The sequence below is a fragment of the Myxine glutinosa genome, chromosome 5 (assembly GCF_964187855.1).
Source record: "Myxine glutinosa chromosome 5, kmMyxGlut1.1, whole genome shotgun sequence".
In the NCBI taxonomy this organism is placed as follows: domain Eukaryota; kingdom Metazoa; phylum Chordata; class Myxini; order Myxiniformes; family Myxinidae; genus Myxine; species Myxine glutinosa.
In genome coordinates, this window is record NC_136265.1 from 26,585,469 (window position 1) to 26,603,510 (window position 18,042).

Below are 18,042 nucleotides of genomic sequence, written 5' to 3' on the forward strand. Positions count from 1 at the left end.
TTGTACAACAACCTGAGACTCAGAAGGCGAGAGGTAGGCGGTGTGCGCCATCCTCGAGGAATTACTTTCCAAGACGCGGCTCGCCTCCTTCGGCGTTAATTCTCCACCCCTCCGTTCCCCTTCCGAAGCACCAGTTTGGCGATCACGCCAAAGACCCCGTGGTAATTCCGAGGAAGAGTAGGCCATTGTATGGTGTAACTGTCATGGCCGAAGTCCAATTTCCGTCTGGCTCGGGCGTGGAGTTTACTGGCCTGTAACTGCCTACTTAATAAGGCTCAGCAGCTCGACGGGTAACACGATAAAGTGCTTTGGAAAGGAAAATAAATCAAGTACAGAGAAGGCAAACCCTGAGCCATTTAAGAGAAACCTTTTAGCAGAATCGGTCGGAGCGACGTGGACCGTGGTCTTAACTTTCAATTGAATTGAACTATCGAGGCACAAAGGCCTTGTGTAGTCATATTCAGGATAAGGAACGACAAGTATTCATGTTTTGGGGACATTATACCGTGGATCTCCACATAACATGGACGAAGGAGCAGCGATGGGAAAAATGGAAGCTCTGCTGAGTGTGGTGAGAAAAGCGGCGCCATTGTTATGAAGTCACTGGTGCCGGTGCGCAGAGTATACCGGGAAGTGACGTAAGTGACGTCACTTCCGCCAAGCTCAACATCTTTGTTGAGTGTGTGTGTGCGTGTGCTCTATTACGAGCTCTAGCCCGAGTATAAATAAATAATAAAAAAGTACCTTTGGCCCTTGGATTATTACGTAGGAGCCATGTATTTATTACATTAATTTAAACACACCTCTTTTGTTTGTGAATACCTATTACAAGTAGATGGCAACCTCGTTAAGCGTAATATCTGGCTCCGCAAGTAACTTCGTGAATGCAAACGACTATACTCGACTTTATTTATCAAATGGCCTGGTCGGGCCTAGTAAGCATTCCCACCTTAAGTCCCTAGCTCACTCTTCTGGGAAACTACGTTCAAATCCCATATACTGCACTATTTGTTGATTATATTGTCTGCTGATGTCCTTATAATTAATGCAAAGGTACACCGACGTCTACATCTTGGCTACCAAGGTCTTTGTCCCATAAGGTATGTTTATGACTTTATGTACAAGCTCCACCATGAGATCTTATTATAATGGAGCAAACGTATTTGGTTATTTATGTATATTTGTGACCAAAACGTCTTCTTCTTCTTCAAATGTATATAAACCCGAAAAACACGGTCCGTGAAGCCGTGTGACTATATATCTATTAATTACGTACTGTTTGGATGTCGGTTGTTACCTGTCTATTAATTACGTACTGTTGGAATATACCTTTTGACCCTTTGGAATGCTGAGACCCTTTGGACCCCCTGAAGATCCTATAAATCCCCCAAGACCCTTATGCTTAAGACCACCAATACCCCTAAAGATCCAAAAGACCCTTAAGGACCCAAAAGACCCAGAGGACCCAAAATAACCCAAAGACCTAAAAGACCCAAAATACCCCGAAGATCCAAAAGAGAAATTTGTACAAAAAGGTTTGTATTATGATTGGTGTGAATTATGACACCATATCAACTCGAGTTCAGTCAGGTCATTATCCTCGGTTAAAGCAAGCCTGTGCCTCCGCAGCGACGTGTGGTGAGGCGAGCGTGGCGAGCCGATCCACGCTAGTCAGATCAATGTTTAGAAAACGTAGCAATTGTACATGTGTTTCTGTGGGCGAAAGACAACATTGCTACAAAAGAAAGGTCCTGCTGACAATCCTTTAGATGACACATATAAATTAATTATCCCTCTCCTCTGAAGGATCGAGTAAACAAGAATCCTTCCTGTCAAGTGAATACAGTACGTACACGATTTTAAACTGGAAGGAAAAGATGTCCGAGGCGTTGGGATCCTTTATCAATATCTTTATCAAAGTGAATCCTTTATTCCAACTGCGACCAACCGAACCCGCTTGTCTCCCTTCCGGTTGCACCTGGTACCAGAAAAAACCCGAGCTCAAGCATATTTACATATTACAACATGAAAGACAAATTGAGGCCGCTGCATGATATCGTAAGTCTCGCAGGCCTGAGCAAATAGGCCATAGTAGGGGTCTAAACGCTGAATAAAAGGTCACTTTAGGATTGGTTATGGGTAATTTGGACCCAATGTCGCGGACGACGCACCCAATGGCGGAACATCCTGTAGTTGAATTGAACTATCGATACAGAAGGAATATGTCAGACTGGTAACTCATTGATTGGTAATGTATGGATATCGATTAGCTTTCCAAACCCATGTCCCAGAGTAAGAACAACGGTGTGTGTCTGTGTATCATGTGTGTCTACAAACTACAAGCCATTCATGTATCGCGTTTGAATAGAGAAAAGCAAGAAAAAAAAGAAACTGTTTTCTGGTTTTGTCCCCTCTGCTCGCTCCATGCTTTGTTCCCCTCCCCCAAGTTCCTGCAGGACTCATGTGGTCCATCATGAATCCCCTGCTGTTGAAACTACCTCGATCCAGGATCACGACTCCCTTCCACTCATTTGTTTCTCTTTCCCCCCGCCTGTAGAACCAACTTCCACATTCTCTTCAATCTCATTCTTCCGTTCAAGACAGCTGTTCATCATCTCAGATCATCTCCAATCCAAAAAGCATGATTTTTTTTTCTGTCCACCCCATACATCCCTTCCTGGCCCCAATTGGTTGTCCAAGTCTCCCTTTATCTTGTCCTTAAACTCCACTGTTGGTGTTCCCCTTCTCTCTCCACTGTTCTATTTCTTCTGTTGCATCCAGATCCGTTCAGTGTCCTTATCCTTCGATGAGCCTTGACTGACTCTGTATCCAAAAAAAGGTAAACACCTGGTTGAACTTGGCCTTTTGGCTACCTGAAAATTTGTCAAAGCCAATTCATATCTGCTACTATTCCCCCAGGAAGGTTTCTGAGGAAATATGGACCATTCCTCATGGGATCATCTAGCATACCCTAAAGATGTTCACTTTCAATGACCATTCCTGGATAGGAATTGGTTGGTATCCAGGACAGGTAATTGGTGCCAGGGCAGCTTCAGGTGGTCCATGCCATTCTCCACGAGGCACTCTTGCATCTCACGAGTCCAAAACAAGCCATCAGAGTCAAGACGAGGTTGCTAAAAGAAAACAGAAGAGTACCCATTGGTGGAGATTGTCACCAGAATATTAATAGACATTCGGGGCAAGCTTCAGCGGGATCACGAGGCTGTCCTGGCACAGAGTGTAACCCGCGGCAAGTCGATAACTTAAAGGGGAAACGATGAAAGAAAGGCTGGATTGGGCAAAAATATAATGTGACTGACTCAGAGGAAGATATTGAGGTCAACTGACCTTGTACAATCTGTTTATACTGTCAGAGACCCGGACAAGTCAGCAGACTGGGGCAGGTCGCGCCGCGTATTGGGTACGGGCACTACCACAAGTGGGCACAGTAAAGGTAGGAAGCCTAACGGGCAAATCTCATTCGTTCATTGGAGGATATTTTCTTGACTGTGAAAAGTCTCCTGAATTAGAAAAAGGATTGAATAGAAGGGACGTCGATGAATAATTCCGTCATTTTTCATGTCTATTACGTAGATGCAGTAGAGATGTACCACAAAAGATCCCTGGGTGTTTAGAGTTCTGAGCACTTTGGATCATTTGAGAATGAAAGCACCCATGATGAAAAGTTCCAGAAACGCTTGTGGGTAGGCCCGGTTTGCGCCTACGTTAAAGTTCCACAAACCGACTATTGTCTCCTGATGTCCTTGTGATTCATGTACAAGTACACTGATGTCCGCATCTCACGTACAACCTAACACTCGGTGATGTAATAGTTAGGGCGTCCTCTCTGAGTCTGGGAATTTGATCGTTGAAACCCCGTCCGAGACTTAACAAAGACCCTAACAATGTTACGCACTGCTTTTTCGTGGCCACGAGGTTGGACGTCTTCTACATACAACCACCAACCAATGGTTGATTTGAAGGCCTTGAGGAAAGACTCTGGATGTCTTCTCCACATGCACGATAAGATGGAGGTTCACCTTGGTATCCTGGGAAGGTCTGGGAAGGTAAGATATTTTGGTGAAAGCTGAAAAGCCGTGCGACTGGGGTGTACGTGCCGTGGGCGGCAGAGGTTGAGATGAGTAGTGGTGGGTGGTTCGTGTACAGCCACCCGGCTGCTGGTTGCACCATTTCTGTGGGCGCGTCTGCCGCTGATGCAATGCTTCTCTATAACCAGTTATCTGGTAAAGGTTGAAGGATGACAGGCTGAGTCAACCCCACCTGGCGTTAATTCAACGGGAGTCAAACTCAGGACCTTAGGATCCCAAGCCCACCACCCTAACCATTAGGCCAACACCAGGTATTGGGAAGAGAAGTGAAATGTTGTGAGAAGCAAAAGAAAATGAGAGGATATGAGAGCTGGCAAAAGACTACAAGGCAACCAAATGATAACTGTGGTGAGCGAGAGGCAAACCGTGACCCTCGGCCTGCGATGGTGAGATGCCAATGGTAGGGGGAGCCTGAAAGTCCAATCCGTCATGGGGGGGGGGGGGGGTGAGATTAAAATAAACATATGTCACCCACAGGGTGAACCGTATCTTGCCAAAATGTGAAAATTCCGTTTTTTCGTCATGACGTCATCAAATGACGTCATAGCGTCAAACTGTTTACAGATCTGGGAAGCACTCATCAAGGGCATTCATATGAGGTATTACTCGATATGGTACCTACGATTTCAAAATTTGACCTTGGGGTCAATAATTTTCGACCTCCAGCGCTAACCATGAAGGTCAAGGCCGATCGCCACCAAAAACTAATCAGCTGAGCGCCGGACCATATACTAGATTCCCATGAAGTTTGGAGACGATCCGATCAAAGTTACTCAAAAAATTAGTGTTTCGTCGACCTCCATGATTGGCCGCAAAGTGACCTTGACCTTTGACCTTGACCTTCAAAATTTTGTGTGCTGAAGGGTATCTCTATAGGACTCTGATATGCGAACTTACAAGAGTTTCCAAAGGGAACTGTGCTCTACAGAGTGACCTAAACAATGCGAACTAAAGCAATACAATATACATGAAAAGTGCAGTTTTTTCGTCATAACGCCGTCAAATGACGTCACATTGTCAAACTAGTTATATGTTTGGAAAGCACTCAACAAGGGCTTCAATTTGAGGTACTACTCGATATGGTAACTGAAACTTGAAAATTTTACCTTTTGGTCAAAATTGAATGACCTTCAAAATGACCTTGAAGGTCAAGGCCTATCGACACCAAAAAGTAATCAGCTGAGCGCCATACCACACCCTATATACCCACCAAGTTTGGAGATCATAAGATCAAAGTTACTCAAAAAATAAGGGTTTCGTTGACCTCCATGATTGACCGCAAAGTGACCTTGACCTTTGACCTTGACCTTCATAATTTTGTGTGCTAAAGGGTATCTCTAAAAGACTCTGATATGCGAACTTACAAGAGTTTCCAAAGGGAACTGTGCTCTACAGAGTGACCTAAACAATGCGAACTAAAGCAATACAATATACATGAAAAGTGCAGTTTTTTCGTCATAACGCCGTCAAATGACGTCACATTGTCAAACTAGTTATATGTTTGGAAAGCACTCAACAAGGGCTTCAATTTGAGGTACTACTCGATATGGTAACTGAAACTTGAAAATTTTACCTTTTGGTCAAAATTGAATGACCTTCAAAATGACCTTGAAGGTCAAGGCCGATCGACACCAAAAACTAATCAGCTGAGCGCCATACCACACCCTATATACCCACCAAGTTTGGAGATCATAAGATCAAAGTTACTCAAAAAATAAGGGTTTCGTTGACCTCCATGATTGACCGCAAAGTGACCTTGACCTTTGACCTTGACCTTCAAAATTTTGTGTGCTGAAGGGTATCTCTATAGGACTCTGATATGCGAAGTTACAGGAGTTTCCAATAATAACTGTGGTCTACAGAGTGATCTAAACGTGAAAAAAAAATGATTAACCACAAACAAAAAAACAAACAAACAAACAGACAAACATACAAGCTGACTGATACATCTTGCAAAAACTTCGTTTTGGCAAGATAACAAGCTGACTGATACATCTTGCAAAAACTTCGTTTTGGCAAGATAACAAACAAATGAACATATGTCACCCACAGGGTGAACCGTATCTTGCCAAGTGACCTTGACCTTTGACCTTGACCTTAATAATTTCGTATGGTGAATAGTATGTCTTCATGACCAACGCACATGAAATATTGAAAGATTTTGATGAGAACTGAGGAAATAATTTTTTCATGAAAATTCCGTTTTTTCGTCATGACGTCATCAAATGACGTCATAGCGTCAAACTGTTTACAGATCTGGGAAGCACTCATCAAGGGCATTCATATGAGGTATTACTCGATATGGTACCTACGATTTCAAAATTTGACCTTGGGGTCAATAATTTTCGACCTCCAGCGCTAACCATGAAGGTCAAGGCCGATCGCCACCAAAAACTAATCAGCTGAGCGCCGGACCATATACTAGATTCCCATGAAGTTTGGAGACGATCCGATCAAAGTTACTCAAACAATTAGTGTTTCGTCGACCTCCATGATTGGCCGCAAAGTGACCTTGACCTTTGACCTTGACCTTCATAATTTTGTGTGCTAAAGGGTATCTCTAAAAGACTCTGATATGCGAAGTTACAGGAGTTTCCAATAATAACTGTGGTCTACAGAGTGACCTAAACAATGCGAACTAAAGCAATACAATATACATGAAAAGTGCAGTTTTTTCGTCATAACGCCGTCAAATGACGTCACATTGTCAAACTAGTTATATGTTTGGAAAGCACTCAACAAGGGCTTCAATTTGAGGTACTACTCGATATGGTAACTGAAACTTGAAAATTTTACCTTTTGGTCAAAATTGAATGACCTTCAAAATGACCTTGAAGGTCAAGGCCGATCGACACCAAAAACTAATCAACTGAGCGCCATACCACACCCTATATACCCACCAAGTTTGGAGATCATAAGATCAAAGTTACTCAAAAAATAAGGGTTTCGTAATTTGACCTTGGGGTCAATAATTTTCGACCTCCAGCGCTAACCATGAAGGTCAAGGCCGATCGACACCAAAAACTAATCAGCTGAGCGCCATACCACACCCTATATACCCACCAAGTTTGGAGACGATCCGATGAAAGTTACTCAAAAAATAAGGGTTTCGTTGACCTCCATGATTGACCGCAAAGTGACCTTGACCTTTGACCTTGACCTTCAAAATTTTGTGTGCTGAAGGGTATCTCTATAGGACTCTGATATGCGAAGTTACAGGAGTTTCCAATAATAACTGTGGTCTACAGAGTGATCTAAACGTGAAAAAAAAATGATTAACCACAAACAAAACAACAAACAAATAAACCTATGTCACCCACAGGGTGAACCGTATCTTGCCAAAATGTGAACATGAGTGACTTGCTTCAGGTCACACTGAGGTGAACAGAACTGCTATCCACTAGAAGCGACTCTTTGAGGAATGTCTGCCCACGAGATATTGAAAGATTTTGATGAGAACTGAGGAAATAATTTTTTCATGAAAATTCCGTTTTTTCGTCATGACGTCATCAAATGACGTCATAGCGTCAAACTGTTTACAGATCTGGGAAGCACTCATCAAGGGCATTCATATGAGGTATTACTCGATATGGTACCTACGATTTCAAAATTTGACCTTGGGGTCAATAATTTTCGACCTCCAGCGCTAACCATGAAGGTCAAGGCCGATCGCCACCAAAAACTAATCAGCTGAGCGCCGGACCATATACTAGATTCCCATGAAGTTTGGAGACGATCCGATCAAAGTTACTCAAAAAATAACGATTTCAACATTTGACCTTGGGGTCAATAATTTTCGACCTCCAGCGCTAACCATGAAGGTCAAGGCCGATCGCCACCAAAAACTAATCAGCTGAGCGCCGGACCATATACTAGATTCCCATGAAGTTTGGAGACGATCCGATCAAAGTTACTCAAAAAATAAGGGTTTCGTCGACCTCCATGATTGACCACAAAGTGACCTTGACCTTTGACCTTGACCTTCAAAATTTTGTGTGCTGAAGGGTATCTCTATAGGACTCTGATATGCGAAGTTACAGGAGTTTCCAATAATAACTGTGGTCTACAGAGTGATCTGAAGGTCAAGGTCAAAGGTCAAGGTCGACCTCCAGCGCTAACCATGAAGGTCAAGGCCGATCGCCACAAAAAACTAATCAGCTGAGCGCCGGACCATATACTAGATTCCCATGAAGTTTGGAGACGATCCGATCAAAGTTACTCAAAAAATAACGATTTCAACATTTGACCTTGGGGTCAATAATTTTCGACCTCCAGCGCTAACCATGAAGGTCAAGGCCGATCGCCACCAAAAACTAATCAGCTGAGCGCCGGACCATATACTAGATTCCCATGAAGTTTGGAGACGATCCGATCAAAGTTACTCAAAAAATAAGGGTTTCGTCGACCTCCATGATTGACCACAAAGTGACCTTGACCTTTGACCTTGACCTTCAAAATTTTGGGTGCTGAAGGGTATCTCTATAGGACTCTGATATGCGAAGTTACAGGAGTTTCCAATAATAACTGTGGTCTACAGAGTGATCTAAACGTGGAAAAAAAATGATTAACCACAAACAAAAAAACAAAAAAAAAAACAAACAAAAAAACAAACATACAAGCTGACTAATACATCTTGCAAAAACTTCGTTTTGGCAAGATAACAAACAGACAAACATACAAGCTGACTGATACATCTTGCAAAAACTTCGTTTTGGCAAGATAACAAGCTGACTGATACATCTTGCAAAAACTTCGTTTTGGCAAGATAACAAACAAATGAACATATGTCACCCACAGGGTGAACCGTATCTTGCCAAGTGACCTTGACCTTTGACCTTGACCTTAATAATTTCGTATGGTGAATAGTATGTCTTCATGACCAACGCACATGAAATATTGAAAGATTTTGATGAGAACTGAGGAAATAATTTTTTCATGAAAATTCCGTTTTTTCGTCATGACGTCATCAAATGACGTCATAGCGTCAAACTGTTTACAGATCTGGGAAGCACTCATCAAGGGCATTCATATGAGGTATTACTCGATATGGTACCTACGATTTCAAAATTTGACCTTGGGGTCAATAATTTTCGACCTCCAGCGCTAACCATGAAGGTCAAGGCCGATCGCCACCAAAAACTAATCAGCTGAGCGCCGGACCATATACTAGATTCCCATGAAGTTTGGAGACGATCCGATCAAAGTTACTCAAACAATTAGTGTTTCGTCGACCTCCATGATTGGCCGCAAAGTGACCTTGACCTTTGACCTTGACCTTCATAATTTTGTGTGCTAAAGGGTATCTCTAAAAGACTCTGATATGCGAAGTTACAGGAGTTTCCAATAATAACTGTGGTCTACAGAGTGACCTAAACAATGCGAACTAAAGCAATACAATATACATGAAAAGTGCAGTTTTTTCGTCATAACGCCGTCAAATGACGTCACATTGTCAAACTAGTTATATGTTTGGAAAGCACTCAACAAGGGCTTCAATTTGAGGTACTACTCGATATGGTAACTGAAACTTGAAAATTTTACCTTTTGGTCAAAATTGAATGACCTTCAAAATGACCTTGAAGGTCAAGGCCGATCGACACCAAAAACTAATCAACTGAGCGCCATACCACACCCTATATACCCACCAAGTTTGGAGATCATAAGATCAAAGTTACTCAAAAAATAAGGGTTTCGTAATTTGACCTTGGGGTCAATAATTTTCGACCTCCAGCGCTAACCATGAAGGTCAAGGCCGATCGCCACCAAAAACTAATCAGCTGAGCGCCGGACCATATACTAGATTCCCATGAAGTTTGGAGACGATCCGATCAAAGTTACTCAAAAAATAAGGGTTTCGTTGACCTCCATGATTGACCGCAAAGTGACCTTGACCTTTGACCTTGACCTTCAAAATTTTGTGTGCTGAAGGGTATCTCTATAGGACTCTGATATGCGAAGTTACAGGAGTTTCCAATAATAACTGTGGTCTACAGAGTGATCTAAACGTGAAAAAAAATGATTAACCACAAACAAAAAAACAAAAAAACAAAAAAACAAACAAAAAAACAAACATACAAGCTGACTAATACATCTTGCAAAAACTTCGTTTTGGCAAGATAATGAACATATGTCACCCACAGGGTGAACCGTATCTTGCCAAAATGTGAAAATTCCGTTTTTTCGTCATGACGTCATCAAATGACGTCATAGCGTCAAACTGTTTACAGATCTGGGAAGCACTCATCAAGGGCATTCATATGAGGTATTACTCGATATGGTACCTACGATTTCAAAATTTGACCTTGGGGTCAATAATTTTCGACCTCCAGCGCTAACCATGAAGGTCAAGGCCGATCGCCACCAAAAACTAATCAGCTGAGCGCCGGACCATATACTAGATTCCCATGAAGTTTGGAGACGATCCGATCAAAGTTACTCAAAAAATTAGTGTTTCGTCGACCTCCATGATTGACCACAAAGTGACCTTGACCTTTGACCTTGACCTTCAAAATTTTGTGTGCTGAAGGGTATCTCTATAGGACTCTGATATGCGAAGTTACAGGAGTTTCCAATAATAACTGTGGTCTACAGAGTGATCTAAACGTGAAAAAAAATGATTAACCACAAACAAAAAAACAAACAAACATACAAGCTGACTAATACATCTTGCAAAAACTTCGTTTTGGCAAGATAAAAACAAACAAAAAACATATGTCACCCACAGGGTGAACCGTATCTTGCCAAAATGTGAAAATTCCGTTTTTTCGTCATGACGTCATCAAATGACGTCATAGCGTCAAACTGTTTACAGATCTGGGAAGCACTCATCAAGGGCATTCATATGAGGTATTACTCGATATGGTACCTACGATTTCAAAATTTGACCTTGGGGTCAATAATTTTCGACCTCCAGCGCTAACCATGAAGGTCAAGGCCGATCGCCACCAAAAACTAATCAGCTGAGCGCCATACCACACCCTATATACCCACCAAGTTTGGAGATCATAAGATCAAAGTTACTCAAAAAATAAGGGTTTCGTCGACCTCCATGATTGACCGCAAAGTGACCTTGACCTTTGACCTTGACCTTCAAAATTTTGTGTGCTGAAGGGTATCTCTATAGGACTCTGATATGCGAAGTTACAGGAGTTTCCAATAATAACTGTGGTCTACAGAGTGATCTAAACGTGAAAAAAAATGATTAACCACAAACAAAAAAACAAAAAAATAAAACATCACCCACAGGGTGAACCGTATCTTGCCAGGGTTTCGTTGACCTCCATGATTGACCGCAAAGTGACCTTGACCTTTGACCTTGACCTTAATAATTTCGTATGGTGAATAGTATGTCTTCATGACCAACGCACATGAAATATTGAAAGATTTTGATGAGAACTGAGGAAATAATTTTTTCATGAAAATTCCGTTTTTTCGTCATGACGTCATCAAATGACGTCATAGCGTCAAACTGTTTACAGATCTGGGAAGCACTCATCAAGGGCATTCATATGAGGTATTACTCGATATGGTAACTGAAACTTGAAAATTTTACCTTTTGGTCAAAATTGAATGACCTTCAAAATGACCTTGAAGGTCAAGGCCGATCGACACCAAAAACTAATCAACTGAGCGCCATACCACACCCTATATACCCACCAAGTTTGGAGATCATAAGATCAAAGTTACTCAAAAAATAAGGGTTTCGTAATTTGACCTTGGGGTCAATAATTTTCGACCTCCAGCGCTAACCATGAAGGTCAAGGCCGATCGCCACCAAAAACTAATCAGCTGAGCGCCGGACCATATACTAGATTCCCATGAAGTTTGGAGACGATCCGATGAAAGTTACTCAAAAAATAAGGGTTTCGTCGACCTCCATGATTGACCACAAAGTGACCTTGACCTTTGACCTTGACCTTCAAAATTTTGTGTGCTGAAGGGTATCTCTATAGGACTCTGATATGCGAAGTTACATGCGAAGATATGGTACCTACGATTTCAACATTTGACCTTGGGGTCAATAATTTTCGACCTCCAGCGCTAACCATGAAGGTCAAGGCCGATCGCCACCAAAAACTAATCAGCTGAGCGCCGGACCATATACTAGATTCCCATGAAGTTTGGAGACGATCCGATCAAAGTTACCCAAAAAATAAGGGTTTCAACATTTGACCTTGGGGTCAATAATTTTCGACCTCCAGCGCTAACCATGAAGGTCAAGGCCGATCGCCACCAAAAACTAATCAGCTGAGCGCCGGACCATATACTAGATTCCCATGAAGTTTGGAGACGATCCGATCAAAGTTACTCAAAAAATAAGGGTTTCGTCGACCTCCATGATTGACCACAAAGTGACCTTGACCTTTGACCTTGACCTTCAAAATTTTGTGTGCTGAAGGGTATCTCTATAGGACTCTGATATGCGAAGTTACAGGAGTTTCCAATAATAACTGTGGTCTACAGAGTGATCTAAACGTGAAAAAAAATGATTAACCACAAACAAAAAAACAAAAAAACAAAAAAACAAAAAAACAAGGGCTTCAATTTGAGGTACTACTCGATATGATAACTGAAACTTGAAAATTTTACCTTTTGGTCAAAATTGAATGACCTTCAAAATGACCTTGAAGGTCAAGGCCGATCGACACCAAAAACTAATCAACTGAGCGCCATACCACACCCTATATACCCACCAAGTTTGGAGATCATAAGATCAAAGTTACTCAAAAAATAAGGGTTTCGTTGACCTCCATGATTGACCGCAAAGTGACCTTGACCTTTGACCTTGACCTTAATAATTTCGTATGGTGAATAGTATGTCTTCATGACCAACGCACATGAAATATTGAAAGATTTTGATGAGAACTGAGGAAATAATTTTTTCATGAAAATTCCGTTTTTTCGTCATGACGTCATCAAATGACGTCATAGCGTTAAACTGTTTACAGATCTGGGAAGCACTCATCAAGGGCATTCATATGAGGTATTACTCGATATGGTACCTACGATTTCAAAATTTGACCTTGGGGTCAATAATTTTCGACCTCCAGCGCTAACCATGAAGGTCAAGGCCGATCGCCACCAAAAACTAATCAGCTGAGCGCCGGACCATATACTAGATTCCCATGAAGTTTGGAGACGATCCGATCAAAGTTACTCAAAAAATAAGGATTTCAACATTTGACCTTGGGGTCAATAATTTTCGACCTCCAGCGCTAACCATGAAGGTCAAGGCCGATCGCCACCAAAAACTAATCAGCTGAGCGCCGGACCATATACTAGATTCCCATGAAGTTTGGAGACGATCCGATCAAAGTTACTCAAAAAATAAGGGTTTCGTCGACCTCCATGATTGACCACAAAGTGACCTTGACCTTTGACCTTGACCTTCAAAATTTTGTGTGCTGAAGGGTATCTCTATAGGACTCTGATATGCGAAATTACATGCGAAGATATGCGAAGATATGGTACCTACGATTTCAACATTTGACCTTGGGGTCAATAATTTTCGACCTCCAGCGCTAACCATGAAGGTCAAGGCCGATCGCCACCAAAAACTAATCAGCTGAGCGCCGGACCATATACTAGATTCCCATGAAGTTTGGAGACGATCCGATCAAAGTTACTCAAAAAATAAGGGTTTCAACATTTGACCTTGGGGTCAATAATTTTCGACCTCCAGCGCTAACCATGAAGGTCAAGGCCGATCGCCACCAAAAACTAATCAGCTGAGCGCCGGACCATATACTAGATTCCCATGAAGTTTGGAGACGATCCGATCAATGTTACTCAAAAAATAAGGGTTTCGTCGACCTCCATGATTGACCACAAAGTGACCTTGACCTTTGACCTTGACCTTCAAAATTTTGTGTGCTGAAGGGTATCGCTATAGGACTCTGATATGCGAAGTTACAGGAGTTTCCAATAATAACTGTGGTCTACAGAGTGATCTAAACGTGGAAAAAAAATGATTAACCACAAACAAAAAAACAAAAAAACAAAAAAACAAAAAAATAAACATATGTCACCCACAGGGTGAACCGTATCTTGCCAAGTGACCTTGACCTTTGACCTTGACCTTCATAATTTTGTGTGCTAAAGGGTATCTCTAAAAGACTCTGATATGCGAACTTACAAGAGTTTCCAAAGGGAACTGTGCTCTACAGAGTGACCTAAACAATGCGAACTAAAGCAATACAATATACATGAAAAGTGCAGTTTTTTCGTCATAACGCCGTCAAATGACGTCACATTGTCAAACTAGTTATATGTTTGGAAAGCACTCAACAAGGGCTTCAATTTGAGGTACTACTCGATATGGTAACTGAAACTTGAAAATTTTACCTTTTGGTCAAAATTGAATGACCTTCAAAATGACCTTGAAGGTCAAGGCCGATCGACACCAAAAACTAATCAACTGAGCGCCATACCACACCCTATATACCCACCAAGTTTGGAGATCATAAGATCAAAGTTACTCAAAAAATAAGGGTTTCGTTGACCTCCATGATTGACCCAATTGAATGACCTTCAAAATGACCTTGAAGGTCAAGGCCGATCGACACCAAAAACTAATCAGCTGAGCGCCATACCACACCCTATATACCCACCAAGTTTGGAGATCATAAGATCAAAGTTACTCAAAAAATAAGGGTTTCGTTGACCTCCATGATTGACCGCAAAGTGACCTTGACCTTTGACCTTGACCTTCAAAATTTTGTGTGCTGAAGGGTATCTCTATAGGACTCTGATATGGGAAGTTACAGGAGTTTCCAATAATAACTGTGGTAAATATGGTAACTGAAACTTGAAAATTTTACCTTTTGGTCAAAATTGAATGACCTTCAAAATGACCTTGAAGGTCAAGGCCGATCGACACCAAAAACTAATCAGCTGAGCGCCATACCACACCCTATATACCCACCAAGTTTGGAGATCATAAGATCAAAGTTACTCAAAAAATAAGGGTTTCGTTGACCTCCATGATTGACCCAATTGAATGACCTTCAAAAAAATGACCTTGAAGGTCAAGGCCGATCGCCACCAAAAACTAATCAGCTGAGCGCCGGACCATATACTAGATTCCCATGAAGTTTGGAGACGATCCGATCAAAGTTACTCAAAAAATAAGGGTTTCGTTGACCTCCATGATTGACCGCAAAGTGACCTTGACCTTTGACCTTGACCTTCAAAATTTTGTGTGCTGAAGGGTATCTCTATAGGACTCTGATATGCGAAGTTACAGGAGTTTCCAATAATAACTGTGGTCTACAGAGTGATCTAAACGTGAAAAAAAAATGATTAACCACAAACAAAAAAACAAACAAACAAATGAACATATGTCACCCACAGGGTGAACCGTATCTTGCCATTTGACCTTGACCTTAATAATTTCGTATGGTGAATAGTATGTCTTCATGACCAACGCACATGAAATATTGAAAGATTTTGATGAGAACTGAGGAAATAATTTTTTCATGAAAATTCCGTTTTTTCGTCATGACGTCATCAAATGACGTCATAGCGTCAAACTGTTTACAGATCTGGGAAGCACTCATCAAGGGCATTCATATGAGGTATTACTCGATATGGTACCTACGATTTCAAAATTTGACCTTGGGGTCAATAATTTTCGACCTCCAGCGCTAACCATGAAGGTCAAGGCCGATCGCCACCAAAAACTAATCAGCTGAGCGCCATACCACACCCTATATACCCACCAAGTTTGGAGATCATAAGATCAAAGTTACTCAAAAAATAAGGGTTTCGTCGACCTCCATGATTGACCGCAAAGTGACCTTGACCTTTGACCTTGACCTTCAAAATTTTGTGTGCTGAAGGGTATCTCTATAGGACTCTGATATGCGAAGTTACAGGAGTTTCCAATAATAACTGTGGTCTACAGAGTGATCTAAACGTGAAAAAAAAAAGATTAACCACAAACAAAAAAACAAAATGAAGGTCAAGGCCGATCGCCACCAAAAACTAATCAGCTGAGCGCCGGACCATATACTAGATACCCACCAAGTTTGGAGACGATCCGATCAAAGTTACTCAAAAAATAAGGGTTTCGTTGACCTCCATGATTGACCGCAAAGTGACCTTGACCTTTGACCTTGGAAGGTCAAGGCCGATCGCCACCAAAAACTAATCAGCTGAGCGCGGGACCATATACTAGATACCCACCAAGTTTGGAGACGATCCGATCAAAGTTACTCAAAAAATAAGGGTTTCGTCGACCTCCATGATTGACCACAAAGTGACCTTGACCTTTGACCTTGACCTTCAAAATTTTGTGTGCTGAAGGGTATCTCTATAGGACTCTGATATGCGAAGTTACAGGAGTTTCCAATAATAACTGTGGTCTACAGAGTGATCTAAACGTGGAAAAAAAATGATTAACCACAAACAAAAAAACAAAAAAACAAACAAAAAAACAAACAAAAAAACAAACATACAAGCTGACTAATACATCTTGCAAAAACTTCGTTTTGGCAAGATAACAAACATACAAGCTGACTGATACATCTAGCAAAAACTTCGTTTTGGCAAGATAACAAACAAAAAAACAAACATACAAGCTGACTAATACATCTTGCAAAAACTTCGTTTTGGCAAGATAACAATGAACATATGTCACCCACAGGGTGAACCGTATCTTGCCAATTTGTGTGCTAAAGGGTATCTCTAAAAGACTCTGATATGCGAACTTACAAGAGTTTCCAAAGGGAACTGTGCTCTACAGAGTGACCTAAACAATGCGAACTAAAGCAATACAATATACATGAAAAGTGCAGTTTTTTCGTCATAACGCCGTCAAATGACGTCACATTGTCAAACTAGTTATATATTTGGAAAGCACTCAACAAGGGCTTCAATTTGAGGTACTACTCGATATGGTAACTGAAACTTGAAAATTTTACCTTTTGGTCAAAATTGAATGACCTTCAAAATGACCTTGAAGGTCAAGGCCGATCGACACCAAAAACTAACCAACTGAGCGCCATACCACACCCTATATACCCACCAAGTTTGGAGATCATAAGATCAAAGTTACTCAAAAAATAAGGGTTTCGTTGACCTCCATGATTGACCGCAAAGTGACCTTGACCTTTGACCTTTGACCTTCAAAATTTTGTGTGCTGAAGGGTATCTCTATAGGACTCTGATCTGCGAAGTTACAGGAGTTTCCAATAATAACTGTGGTCGACAGAGTGATCTAAACGTGAAAAAAAAATGATTAACCACAAACAAAAAAACAAACAAAAAAACAAACAAACAAACAAATAAACATATGTCACCCACAGGGTGAACCGTATCTTGCCAAGTGACCTTGACCTTTGACCTTGACCTTCATAATTTTGTGTGCTAAAGGGTATCTCTAAAAGACTCTGATATGCGAACTTACAAGAGTTTCCAAAGGGAACTGTGCTCTACAGAGTGACCTAAACAATGCGAACTAAAGCAATACAATATACATGAAAAGTGCAGTTTTTTCGTCATAACGCCGTCAAATGACATCACATTGTCAAACTAGTTATATGTTTGGAAAGCACTCAAGAAGGGCTTCAATTTGAGGTACTACTCGATATGGTAACTGAAACTTGAAAATTTTACCTTTTGGTCAAAATTGAATGACCTTCAAAATGACCTTGAAGGTCAAGGCCGATCGACACCAAAAACTAATCAGCTGAGCGCCATACCACACCCTATATACCCACCAAGTTTGGAGATCATAAGATCAAAGTTACTCAAAAAATAAGGGTTTCGTTGACCTCCATGATTGACCGCAAAGTGACCTTGACCTTTGACCTTTGACCTTCAAAATTTTGTGTGCTGAAGGGTATCTCTATAGGACTCTGATCTGCGAAGTTACAGGAGTTTCCAATAATAACTGTGGTCGACAGAGTGATCTAAACGTGAAAAAAAAATG